General features: G+C 39.1%; 1 long non-coding RNA gene across 2 annotated transcripts; it reads left to right on the plus strand.

Moving 5' to 3' along the window:
* Positions 1-1,446: 1,446 nt before the first annotated feature.
* Positions 1,447-7,801, plus strand: LOC106040329 (uncharacterized). Of its 2 annotated transcripts, none has more exons than XR_001209838.3 (4): positions 1,447-1,534; positions 2,651-2,776; positions 2,954-2,985; positions 6,908-7,801. It is a non-coding gene; the product is annotated as an uncharacterized lncRNA (long non-coding RNA). The 2 variants fall into 2 exon arrangements; XR_001209837.3 differs by having other exon boundaries at positions 1,470-1,607.
* Positions 7,802-12,005: the final 4,204 nt, after the last annotated feature.

A 12,005-nucleotide genomic window follows, 5' to 3' on the forward strand; every position in this document is an offset into this window, starting at 1 on the left:
CACTTGCAAATAGTTGTGGGCACAAAATTACACCCGCAGAAATGGAGGCAATTCCTCAAGTCCAGGTCAATGTGTGCTTGTGAGGTTTTTCAGAAGGTAATTGGCTGTGTTTTTTCCCTTATCCTCTGGGGCTATCAGCAACGCAGCAATTTCTGGGCATCGTCTGATCGCAGTGACATGATATGTGGCTGCCTTCTCAACAAGGAAGCTTCCTCTGGTCTTAAGTGGGGTTCTGCTCTGTTGTCCCTGTACGATGAGTCACAAAGTCCTGCACCAAGGAGAAACTGCTATTTTATGATAGATGTGTGCGTTGCTCAGGGCTTGTTTGGGTTTTCTCTTTGCATATTTACCAGTCCACAAAGCATTTAATTCTCTGTAGCAAACAGCAATATGATTAGCTCAGGTGTGATCAAAGTTTCAAGGCAAAACTGGCTCCTACATGGAAGAGCAACAAAAGGTGTAACTGTGTTGGTGGGTGGTGGGCTTAGCCAGCAGATACCAAATATCTGCAAAAACAAAAACAAAGCCTCGATGTAGTGATTTACACCTTTGTCAGAGTGAAAATCCAGCCTGTTTCCAATACATTATTTACCTCAGCTGAACTGGAAACTGACAACTTGAAGGCGTCCTCTGGACAGTATCTGAAGTATGTCTTTATTCTCGAGTAGGACTTATTTAGATAGGCCTACTGGTTTGGAAACTTGGGAATTTATAGATGACCTTTAAATGAAGACCATGGTGTCAGTGCAAGAGAAGAATGATTTGACTTCTCTTATGTGCTGGAGTGGAAGTAATCGTAGTTAGACAAGCTGCAGCTTCCCTGTATGACACTAGTGGGCCTGAAGCTGGAAGGAGGCTTTCTGACTGTAGTGGTAGGACCAATCCTTTTCAGGGTACTGCATCCTCTTTTGTAATATTATAGTTCAGGAGAAATTCATAGGGAAATGTTCATCCTCTAAGGTGGGCTATGAATGACATATTAAAAAATAATCATCTTCTAAGCCAGGGGAGAGAAGTTAAAATATCCTTAAAGGATAAACGTCTGAAGTTGTCTTTGTGCTGTCTGCCTGTATTAATTTAGGCAGGTAAGAAAAGCAGCGCTACCTAGTTTCCTGTGTAGGGGATAGATAGCTTTGTCAGTGTTACAGCTTTCTGAAGATTTCTTTTCTCTGCAAATACTCAGTGTTCATGAGCATTTAACTGGAACAATTTTCATCACACTTGGTGTCTATCAGCTGCTCTGTAATTATTACTGGCTAGCCTCAAGATAAGGTCCCTTTGTACCTTGGTTGATGCATCTCAAATTCTGCTTTGCTGTGGACTTTGTGCATTTTTGTGTTGCCCTTTGCTTGTTCACAGCTGTGAAAGATGTAACCTTGGAATTAGTCCAGAGATTGTTCACATTGTGACATAATGTGGCTTTCACCCTGAGCATGTTGGTGATGACGTTAATACCTACAGAACATTTGATCTGTGACTTCTCCTGTCTCAGCTTTCAAAGGATCAATTACAATTTCACCTACCTTCAGTTGTGGTAATAAATAAAAATGATATATTCATCACTAATTACAATTTGTCTGGAAATGTCACTCTTCAAAGTAAACCAGGTAGCAATACCAGTCTGTTTAAATGTTATTAATATGTGAGGCTTAAATTAAAGATGGCTTCTTCCCTAACTAACACCCAAAAGAAGGAAACCAGAGCAGTCCTGTTGGATTGGCCCATGACATCCAGCTCTAACTCTGTCAGAGAAGTTAATTGAGTTTGCCAAAGCAAATGAATTGTTTCCTGCACTGTTTACTTGTTTGGTAGAGGTTGATCTGATGCAGAGAGCGGTGGGTTTTTTTTTTTTTTTTTTTTTAAATCTAATGAGGAGTCAGACCTGATAAAGAAGCAATATTTCAAACAAAAATACTCGGTCAGTTTTGCCTTCAGAGCACAGCAAAATACTGACTTAAAGGCATTTCCAACAGGTAGCTTTACTGTACCCACCACTGTTATCTCCCCCTGGTTTGGAAAAAGATGCTCACCTGAGAGAGGACAACTCCATGAGACTACTTAGTAGTTCAAGAAAACTGAACAGAGCCGATTTATACTGTCTCCTCTTCTATATGCCACTGCTAGGAGTAATTCTGGGAATCCATTCATGGATTAAAACAGTATATCTTCAAATTCCCAAACAATTTCGGAAGCCCCTCGTGGTGCTTACAGGAATGGAGAATACAATCCTTGGCTGCCTTTGGAATGGAGCAGAAGAGTTTACAGAACTGTCTCTGAGCTCTCCTTGCAGCTTGCCCTTTGCTGCAGAGAAGTGTGGCCTCAAACACAGACTGCAGCAGTTTGCGGAAGGAGCCTGCACTCAGCATTTAAGCGTGCTTCCCTCCCTGCTCCTTGTTTCAAATGGGAAACTAATCAGCACAACTTTTTTTTCTGTTTCTGACTGTGCACAGTTAAGCTTGTCTGTAGAGGGTACGTCTGGCAGGTTGGCTTCCTGGGGCAGAACTAATCCAATAGTTTACGAGTTCAGCAGATGTTTCTGCTTTTTAGGCCAGGTGTAATCTTGTGAACCATTTTTTTCCTTCTTCCCTGGAGTAAATGTTATCTGGGCTGATGGCCAAAAATTTAATTACCTTTTTTGTTTCCCTTCTAGATGTGTGCAGTGTCACCTTACATCAGACTTCCTCTCTGTTAGGAAGCATATGATGCTTGTGCTCATAATTCCGGCAGAAAATAACCACTGGTTGCTTAACCTTTACGTGTTCAGAGATGCATGAAGGTATTTGGGATATCTGGAACAGCTGAACTGGTGATTTTTGGTGATAGAAGAAGATATGGGTTATATACCCTAATGAAAATGCATTTTTGTTGTATTCGTGTTATTTTCTGTGTGCTTCACCAAGAGCTTAATTCCTCTTTTTTTTTTTTTTTTTTTAATCCTGGCTTTACTCTCAAGTCAGTGTAAAACTCAGGCCACAACCAGGCTAGGTAAGTGAAACATCGGGGCTACAGAGACTGAAGAAATACTTTGAGACTTGTGATATTGTTCTTTCTGTAGGTCTGTGTTCCCCTCAGAACCATTTGCTCGTACCCTTCAGGGCGACGTGGCTGCATTGCTACTGAATGACTGTACAAGTAGTCTGACCAGAAAAAAAGAGTGATGATAACAACAAAAATATTGAACTTTAGGGAGGTAGGAATGGTACCTTGGGGACCATTGTTAGGTGTGGATTTATGAACTGTCTTGTGACTTACCTGGAAGGAGAAAATGGATTGCTAGTAAAGCTTATAAAAGACATTAAACTGAAAACAACTATGCACCATGCAGAGGTTGGCATACGGACAAATGATAATAAAGTTCCACAAAAAGCAACAAACATGAACATGGTGCTGTGGGGGCTAGAAATCCTCAGTTAATTTCCCTCCCTCCACCACACCTTAGTTAGTTATAAAAAATAAATATTATAGACCAATATCTGTCAGCTTTGCTGGCAGAAACAACCAGTAACATGAAGAACTGTTTAATTTCCTAAATACTGAATGTGAACTCTTTGCTACAGGGCTTTTCTTTCAAAGTTGTAGTGGTTGAGGGAAGGATTTTTCGACCCTGACTATCATGACTGTGCATGCAGAAGCATTGGATGTAGTGGTAATTGCTCTAGCCAACGTCGGTCTTTTGCCAATACTGCTTATTTTGTTAGAGAGAGGTAGTACATGCACTCTGCTAGCAATGGTGTTGCCAATAAGAAATATTTCTTTGGCAGAATTAAACAAACAAACAAACAAAAATAAAACAGTACTGTCATACTGGCAAAACGATTCTTGCACAAGCCCGGCCTTTGTTGGATTAGGAAATTAATTTTGGGTAATTTGAATCACTGCTATTTGTAACTAATTTTACATAACTAACTACTGTCTAAATTAAAATCTTAGTTGTTCTGGGCACTGAAGAGAGATGCTTTCAGAAGCTGGTTCAGCATTTGGTTGCTCTAGATCCCTCTCTGTAATTGATGTTCAGCCATGTTAGTTAGGCGCTTCAAGACAGGCCGTGTGAAAGAGCATGTCTATATTTTAAGCTGAAGATGTGCCTATGGTTCATTTTAGTTTGCAGCTGTGCTCTCCTAACCAGCTGCTGTAATGTGAGGCAGTCGGTGCCTGTCAGCTGATGGAGGGCTGCAGCTGCCTGTTTGGGTTAATATAGGAGGACCAGGCAAAACCATACAGTTGTGGGATGATGCTCTAACACCCTGCAGAGTTTATTCTTATTGAATAGACTAGTGTCCATATTTCTAACATTTTTAACCATCGTGAATCCTAGCCAACATGTTTTCTAAATAAGAACAATTTTGAAGGTAGTTGTTGTTACTATGGGTCCTCAGCGTTCACAACAGTGTGGCTTCAGGGTGTTTTATATGCAAGAATATTCATTGCCTCTGCCTGCATAAATTTGCAGGATGTGTGGCATTTGAAAATGTCAGTAAGTTAAGTGGGGTCTGTAAACATTTCTAAGCAGATTTTGATTCCTTGGCTAAGTATATACTTACTGTTTGAATGCTCTGAATGGAAACATGCATGTGTTTTTATTACATCAGGACTTGATTAATTGCAGCCAGTTGACCACTAAATTACAAGTACCAAGATTCCTGAACACAAAAGAGTTTCTAGGAGAGAGAATTCTGAATACTGCGGGGATTAAGTGTTGCATTTTCTGATTAAGATTGCTATGATACAGATGCTAATGCTGCTGTGGATTAAAACAAAACAGAAATAATGCTTGTAGAAAATTCTCTGAAAGTCACAATTGCCTTGCTCGTTGTTTTCATGGCTGTATGTATCCATCTTAAAGGACACTTGAAATCTCTGTAGCTGACAACAAAAAATAGGAGCTGGAATAAATCACTGCTTAGTCAGTACCTTCATTTCTTTAGAAGCAGGAGTCTTTAAGTTATGGCATGCTAATAAAGTACATAAGGTCCTCTTTTCATGAGGCCCGACGTTGTTTTTCAAAAAGCATCCCAGCTTCAGTGAGCATTAGCAGCACCTTTGAGCAACTCAGCCCATTGTAGCTCCGCAAGGGAGCCTGGCACTCCGTAACTCTTCACCACTCTCTTTGTTATTGTATTCTGGGCTGTACCTCAGCTGCTACATTCACGAAGAGTAAACATCCAAGTATGGGTTTTATCTCACTGGTAGGTGCCAAGCGTTATAAAAAGCTTGTCAGAAAAGTAATAGCTTTAAGTTGACATTTGTTTGAAAGGGAATGAAGATTATGTGGGTGTGTAATCGAGAAAACGTTGCATCATTCCTGAGCAAGAGTCAAAAGAGGAGGAAATAACCTCAGGTGTAGTGGCTCCCATTAAAATCTTTATGTTCTGCATTATCCGATAATTAATGGTTCTGTGTGACTCCCCGTACCAAGTATAATTTAGTAATAATAATTAGGTTAGGAGTAAAATGGTTCAGTTTCAATGGCAGCCCTATAAAATGAGTCAGTGATCAGGTTAATGTGTGATACTAGTAAACTGTCAGGTGCTAAAATGAACACCATAGCTCTCTTGGTGAGGGGAGTCTTAACCTTTCCGTGGTATATAAATGGTGTACAACTTTGTGTAATTTTTCCATACGCATGAATCTCAATATAATTTCGGCATCTATGGCCTTGGGAAGTGCAAGGGTTAGCAGCTGGTGGTGTTATCCCGTGGTGCCTCAAATGCAGAATACAGGGCATGACATGTTCATCTCGAAATGCAAGGATTTGATCAAGCCCACCAAAATCATGCCAATATTGAAAATCAGGCTGTAAAGAAGCTACCATGCTGATGTGTCACTCGTCATGCACTGGGACAGGGTTCTCCACCTGCAACAAACTTCTTGTTGGTTTCCTGGAGTAGCAGTGGCTTAAGATGCACTTTAATAGCAAGATAATTTAAAGTCATGCATGTATGTAGTTGTGCTTTTTTGTCTGCCTTGCTTCAGATGTTCCCAATATAACAATCAATTTTAAGTTTAGTACAGGTAACAGCTGTCTTAAATGCTTTTCTTCCATGAATAACAACGTTGTCACTATGTGAATAACTATATTGCTTTTATGTCTAATATATTTGTATCTTATAATGAATTCACTTTGGAATAAGAAAACCAATTTTAGAAAACAATAGTTTTATTTTATCTGACTTTTTTCAAAGGAGCTTAATTTCACAGTAATTCAATTTTGTAACCACGCTTATTCATTTTTAATGTTATTAAACTAAATCTTACTAAAATAATTGGATAATTTTAAGTATTGCTAATGATTTTGACTACTTTATTTTAGAAATTTCTCCTTTGTCAGTGTTTCGGATTAGTATGTTAATATTTTCCTGTTTTCTGTGTCTTCATTTTTTCTGTTCAGTCTGTGGTCTTTCACCAGGCCTTAGATCTAAAAAGCGTTTGCTATGTCCAGCTGGGTTTTGCCTACCTACCATATAGTCATCTTAGTTATTCTTACTGGGTTTTGTAGTGGTGTGGCTAGGCAGAGGTCCGATGGTGAAACTGGCACCACTGGCAGGAAGATAGGCTCGAAGGCAAGAGCCCAGCACTCTTGGTAGGAGCCGTAGCACCAGCAGGGCAGAAGGCTGACTTGTTCACTGCTAATAGTGCTAGGATCTTGAACCCTGAGGCCTGGAAACCCTTAAAGCAAACTACTTGTGACTTTTCAGTCTCCCGTTATGTTCTTGTGTGTTTATCTGCATGTGCTAAACTTTTAGGCGAAGCTTGTGCTGAGTTAGGTAAAGCACTTTAATGATGTTGAATAATGTCAAAGAGGTATCATAGGATTCTTTTTTTTGTGTGTGTAGAAAAAAAAAAACACTGAAAAATTTAATAACTAGCATTTACAAATGGTAATTTATGTGTCTCATTTGTATTACAGCATGTTGCTGTAGAACATAGCAGGCCTTTACTGGGAGGAAGAAATTTGTGTTCTCCTGAGGATGGAGACAAGTCTACTCTCTTTTGTGATAGAGAACTAACTGCCACCAGCAGCTGGGAGAGCAAATTAAAGCTAACGTAATGAATAAAGTTTGGGACCTATTTTGCTCTAGTTCCTTTTTACTTTGCTTGTTTGTTTGTGTGTGTGTTTCTTGTTGTTGTTTGTTTATTTTGATGTAATGGCAAAAATAGGCCAGACTGGGAATGGTTGGTACTGGTCATTGATAGAGAAAAAGTTTTGGTTGCTGTACGTAGTTCTTCTTCATTCTCTTACCCCTTGACAACTGTATTACTAAATACTTCTTGCAATACCATGAATTCAATTGGCAGACTTTGGCAAATCTCGGCTTGGCTTTTTACCAGAAGAAAGACTACTGTCATCTGGCAGTTGTGTGGTTTTTCTTGTGTTTGTTTTCCCCTCTGTGTCTGTCATTTTCAATCAAATGTTAATCGTAAATATACATCATATTATACAACTTTGTTCTTCTTGGAGTATCAAGACAGAAATACATTAGAAACCTCAGTCTTTCAAAAATATCAGCAATGGTGAACTTATTTGCAGGGTTCTGGCATCACAGACCTGAAATTGTATGTTGTCACACAGGATAAAATAATAGTTTTGTTTTCTTGTTTCTTCTATAACTTTAGAGGAGAATTTAGAGGATAATTCCTTCCCTCACTGCCTCCATATTTCTGTAAATCTGAAAAAGTGCATTTTATAAAAACAAAGTTAAAACTGACTTCAGGTAGTCCATGTTTTGTTGCATATTTTATGGAACATAGAATTTGAGAATGATCATTGATCTCTTCTCTTTAGAGAAGAGGAATTTTAACATGGAAGAGAAACTAAACCTAAATGGTGTGTGTTTTAATTAAGCTGAAGCATTGATATTTGATTTACTTCAATAAAGCATGATATAAAGACAGTTTTCAGTGTGATCTCTGAAACATTTTAGAAAAAAAAAAGTAGATTGTGAAAAAAGAATGTGTGTGTGTGGAGTTTCAAGAGCGTAGGTGCTTAGTTTACGTGGTTAGAATAAGATCTAGACTCTACTTTTTCTACAAATGGCAAAAGTTGAAGTGCTGTCTTGCTGATTTTCAGCATGCAGCCCAGTTAAACAGTATTCAGGTTGTAGTTCAGGCCCACGATATGTGTTTCCAATGGTTTATTTCTCTGAGAAGTTGGTATTTCCTTAAGAGAAACAACTAGGTTGTGAATAAAAGGGATAGTGTCTTCTCAGCTGTGGAATTCAGCACTGGAGAAATGGGGCTTTGTACAGAGAGCACTTCCTTTTTGTGAAGAGCTTTTTTTTACCATTGGCTCTCTTCTTTACCTGTAGCAAATTAGACCCATGTCCACACTGAAGTAATTAAATATCACTGTTCAGTCTCTTAAATCCAATTTGGGCTGGTTTACAAGGAGCATGGCTCCTTTGTCTGACATCTGGATACTTATTGTATCTGAGTTCTGAGTTGGTCATGTAAGTTGAGATCTGGGTTGGATCTGCTTTTTGATGGATACATACATACAAATGGATTGGAGATTTGTGGCTTGAGTTTTTTGCAAAGTTTATTTGCTTTGCATTGGTGGTTGTTTTTGTGGGTTTTGTCCTTTTTCAGGTGTGGAGTAAAGACAGGGAAAGCGGTGGCAGGCAAACAGCAAAGGAAGTGGTACAGGAGTGTGAAACATGCATCCTGAGGTGTTCATAGCTATTATGGGGTTCAGCAGCCCGCAGATGAGTAAGCACTTCTGCTACCTACACACAGAGTAATTACACTATGTTTACGATGGATAGTTCAATTTCTGTCAGTGTTTCCATTATTAATTCCTGGGTTTGGGGGTTTTATAATACAGGCAGAGTCTGTATTTGGGTAATTTTATTAAGGCAGTTTGCAACAAGCTCTTTGGCCATGCAATCATGGAAAGAATATTAAATAAAAAGAAAACTGAAGCCAGGGAGCCTAATGACTGATAGGTGATTTTAAGCTTTATAATTTTTGCCACTTACTACATGTAAAGTCAACAATTTCTCCTCAGCAGTAGCTTCAAACCCAAGTGTTAACCTTGCAAGGGTAGCCTGAAAATCACAAGATCTTTTTTTTTTTTTATACTTGCATTTCCTAAACTCATGTTTTGCTATGGGTTGTTTGCAAATTTTTTTTTAATCACCACAAGAGCTCAGTATGCATCTTTTCTTATCAGTGGATACTGATAGGTAGGTTATGTATCATGAAGAGTAAATAGCACTAGCTGCTTATTACTGGCACTTGAGTTCAAAATTGGCTGCATATAGATATCTAATAGTCACAGAAAGGGAAATGTACTCCACAGGAATGAACTACAGTGTGTTTCCATAAACCCTGTTTAGTGGGTTTACATGGCACGTGTGAATGTGATGTAGCAGGGGGCCATAGGGGTGGCTTCTGCAAGAAGAATCCAGAAGCTGCCGCATGTTAGATAAGGGCCCTGCCACTGGTCAGAGCCCAGCCAATAAGCGATATTGTTTGCGCCTCTGTGAGAGTATATTTAAGAAAGTGTTTAAAAAAAAAAAAAAAAGTGCTGGGAAACAGCAGCTGAGAGAGAGAGGAGTGAGAAACAGCCTTGCAGACAACAAGGTCAGTGAAGAAGAAGGAGAAGGAGGTGCTCCAGTCGCTGGAGAGGATGTCCTCCTGTAGCCTGTGGAGAGGACCATGGTGAAGCAGGCTGTCCTCCTGCAGCCCATGGTGTACCACGGTGGAGCAGATCTCCACGCTGCAGCCCATGGAGGAGACAATGGTGGAGCAGGTGGATCTGCCCTGAAGGAGGCTGTGGCCCGTGGAGAACCCCTACTGGAGCAGATTCCGGGCTGGACCTGAGGCCCGTGGAGAGGAGACCACGCAGGAGCAGGTGACCTGACAAGAGCTACTGCCCGTGGGGGACCCAAGTTGGAGCAGTGTGCTCCTGATGGATGGACCCCATGGTACAGACCCATATCTGGAGCAGTTCTTAAGGAACTGCTGCCTGTGGGAAGCCCATGCAGGATCAGTTTGGGAAGGACGGCAACCCGTGAGAGGGACCCCACATTGAGCAGTGGCAGAGAGTGACCATGAAGGAGCAGTGGAGACGAAGTGCTACAGACTGACTGCAACCCCCATTCCCATTAGAAAGCATATTTTGGGTATCAAGTATAGAAATAAATTGATCAGACAATTCGTTTAATGAACATAAGCTTTTCCAAGGCGATGGCTGGATAGGCATGTGCTCAGTTTTGGTGTCCAGGCTGAGGAACAAATCCAGGATGTGATGGGCTTGGAGGAGGCAGTGACCTGAGAAAATTCTGGAAAGATCAGTGGAGAGGTTTTGGTCTTTTACATCTTCATCTCTTTGTGTGTGATACACTCTACAATGGTAAATCTGAATTATTTGATAATCCTCATAAACACAGTATCTGTGAACTGCTCATAATGCCTCCTGAAGTCTTTTTTTTTTTTTTTTTTTTTTTTTTAGTTCTCTAAGTGAGCATAAAATCTGGGGATTTGGCTTTGATTTCAGTATAGTGAATTTGAACGATGCAAAATGCAAAGTAAGTGGATGATTATGAATATGCATGCAGTGCTGCTGGCCTTTTTTATTGTAGGGATGCCTGAGGAGATGAAAAGGCTGAGATTGAGACTTGTGATCTTATGTGTCAGTTCTTGATGAGGTGTTTTTGATACCTCATTTATGACGTTTGTAATTGTTTGCTGTTTTCTCTCCATGTCTTGCCTCTGTCACACAACGAAAATTCATGCTGCTTAATTGTGTTCTCTTCTACTCCTAAGTAGGCATACACAGGCTTCAATTAGGAATAACATTTTGTTTATAGTTAGTCTGGAAATTTTAAAACACAGCTTTTTATAAATAGTTTAAAAATACAAATGGGTTATGAGGCTTTTTTGCACGTTATACAAAAAGGCTGAGAGATGGGTAATTTTTTTGCAGACTGGAAACTTTACACAATTTAAAAGAGTAAGTCAGTCAATACATTTTGTAGAATTGAATCCCATGTGAATGATGTGAATAGCTGTTCCTCTGTGAATTTTCTGGTATTAGCAGAAAACTGCTTGTTGTATTGCTAGAAAGATACTGCATTGCTATGATTAAAATTTTGCATAGGAGTCTTCTTGAGCTAGGTTAGCACTTAGAAGAATTCTTGAAGAGCTCCCTATTGAGATCTGATTTTACTAACATACAGCTTAATAGTATTCTGCTTTTTCCAGATTAGGAGTTTAGTGAATTGAGCCTCCATGCTTCCTAAGCAAAGGAAACTTGAACTTTTTTTTTTTTTTTTTTTTTTTAATCTGGGAAGTCTTGAGATTAATATAAATACATAAATAATTCAACAAAGGCACAGATATTCCTGAATCCTGTCCCCAACCCAATATGAGAATTTTCATTGAACTGGTAAGAAAGATGCAGAATGATGTTGCATATTTTACTGTCTATAGGAGTATTTAGCGTACATTTGTGGCAGTTACAGCTGAGATGGATTTACATCATTCCATTGTCAGGCTCCACTTGGTGCACACTTTTTGATCTATAAAGCTTATATAATATAGTGTAATATTTATATTGTCTTGTATTTTCCTCCCTCAATTTCAACTATATTCCATAGCTAGAAAACATAGATTTTGCCAAACAAATGCAGCCTTTTTTTTATTTTTTTATTTTTTGTTTCTTTCCCCAGCTGATTCAGGTTAATAATTTTAACAGAAAAGTAATTGCTCTTTGATTTCTTTCTCAAATGGAAAATGAAATAAATATATAAAAACATCTTTTAAAGTGGAAAGTGAAAAACTGTGCTGTACTAAATTACATTCAGAAAAGTGAAAAATTAATACTAAAAGTATATAGGTTTCTTCCAGAAATTGTTAGAGGACAGAAAATGTGTTTTGACAGTAGAATAGAATCCAGTGGATCCATTGCCACATGGAAGATTAAAGAAGATGGGTGGAACTGTGGAAGAGCTTAGTTAATTGAATGGATTTGCTTGTACTATGTAATCATGAAATTAGTCATG

The sequence above is a fragment of the Anser cygnoides genome, chromosome 9, assembly GCF_040182565.1.
Source record: "Anser cygnoides isolate HZ-2024a breed goose chromosome 9, Taihu_goose_T2T_genome, whole genome shotgun sequence".
Lineage (NCBI taxonomy): Eukaryota > Metazoa > Chordata > Aves > Anseriformes > Anatidae > Anser > Anser cygnoides.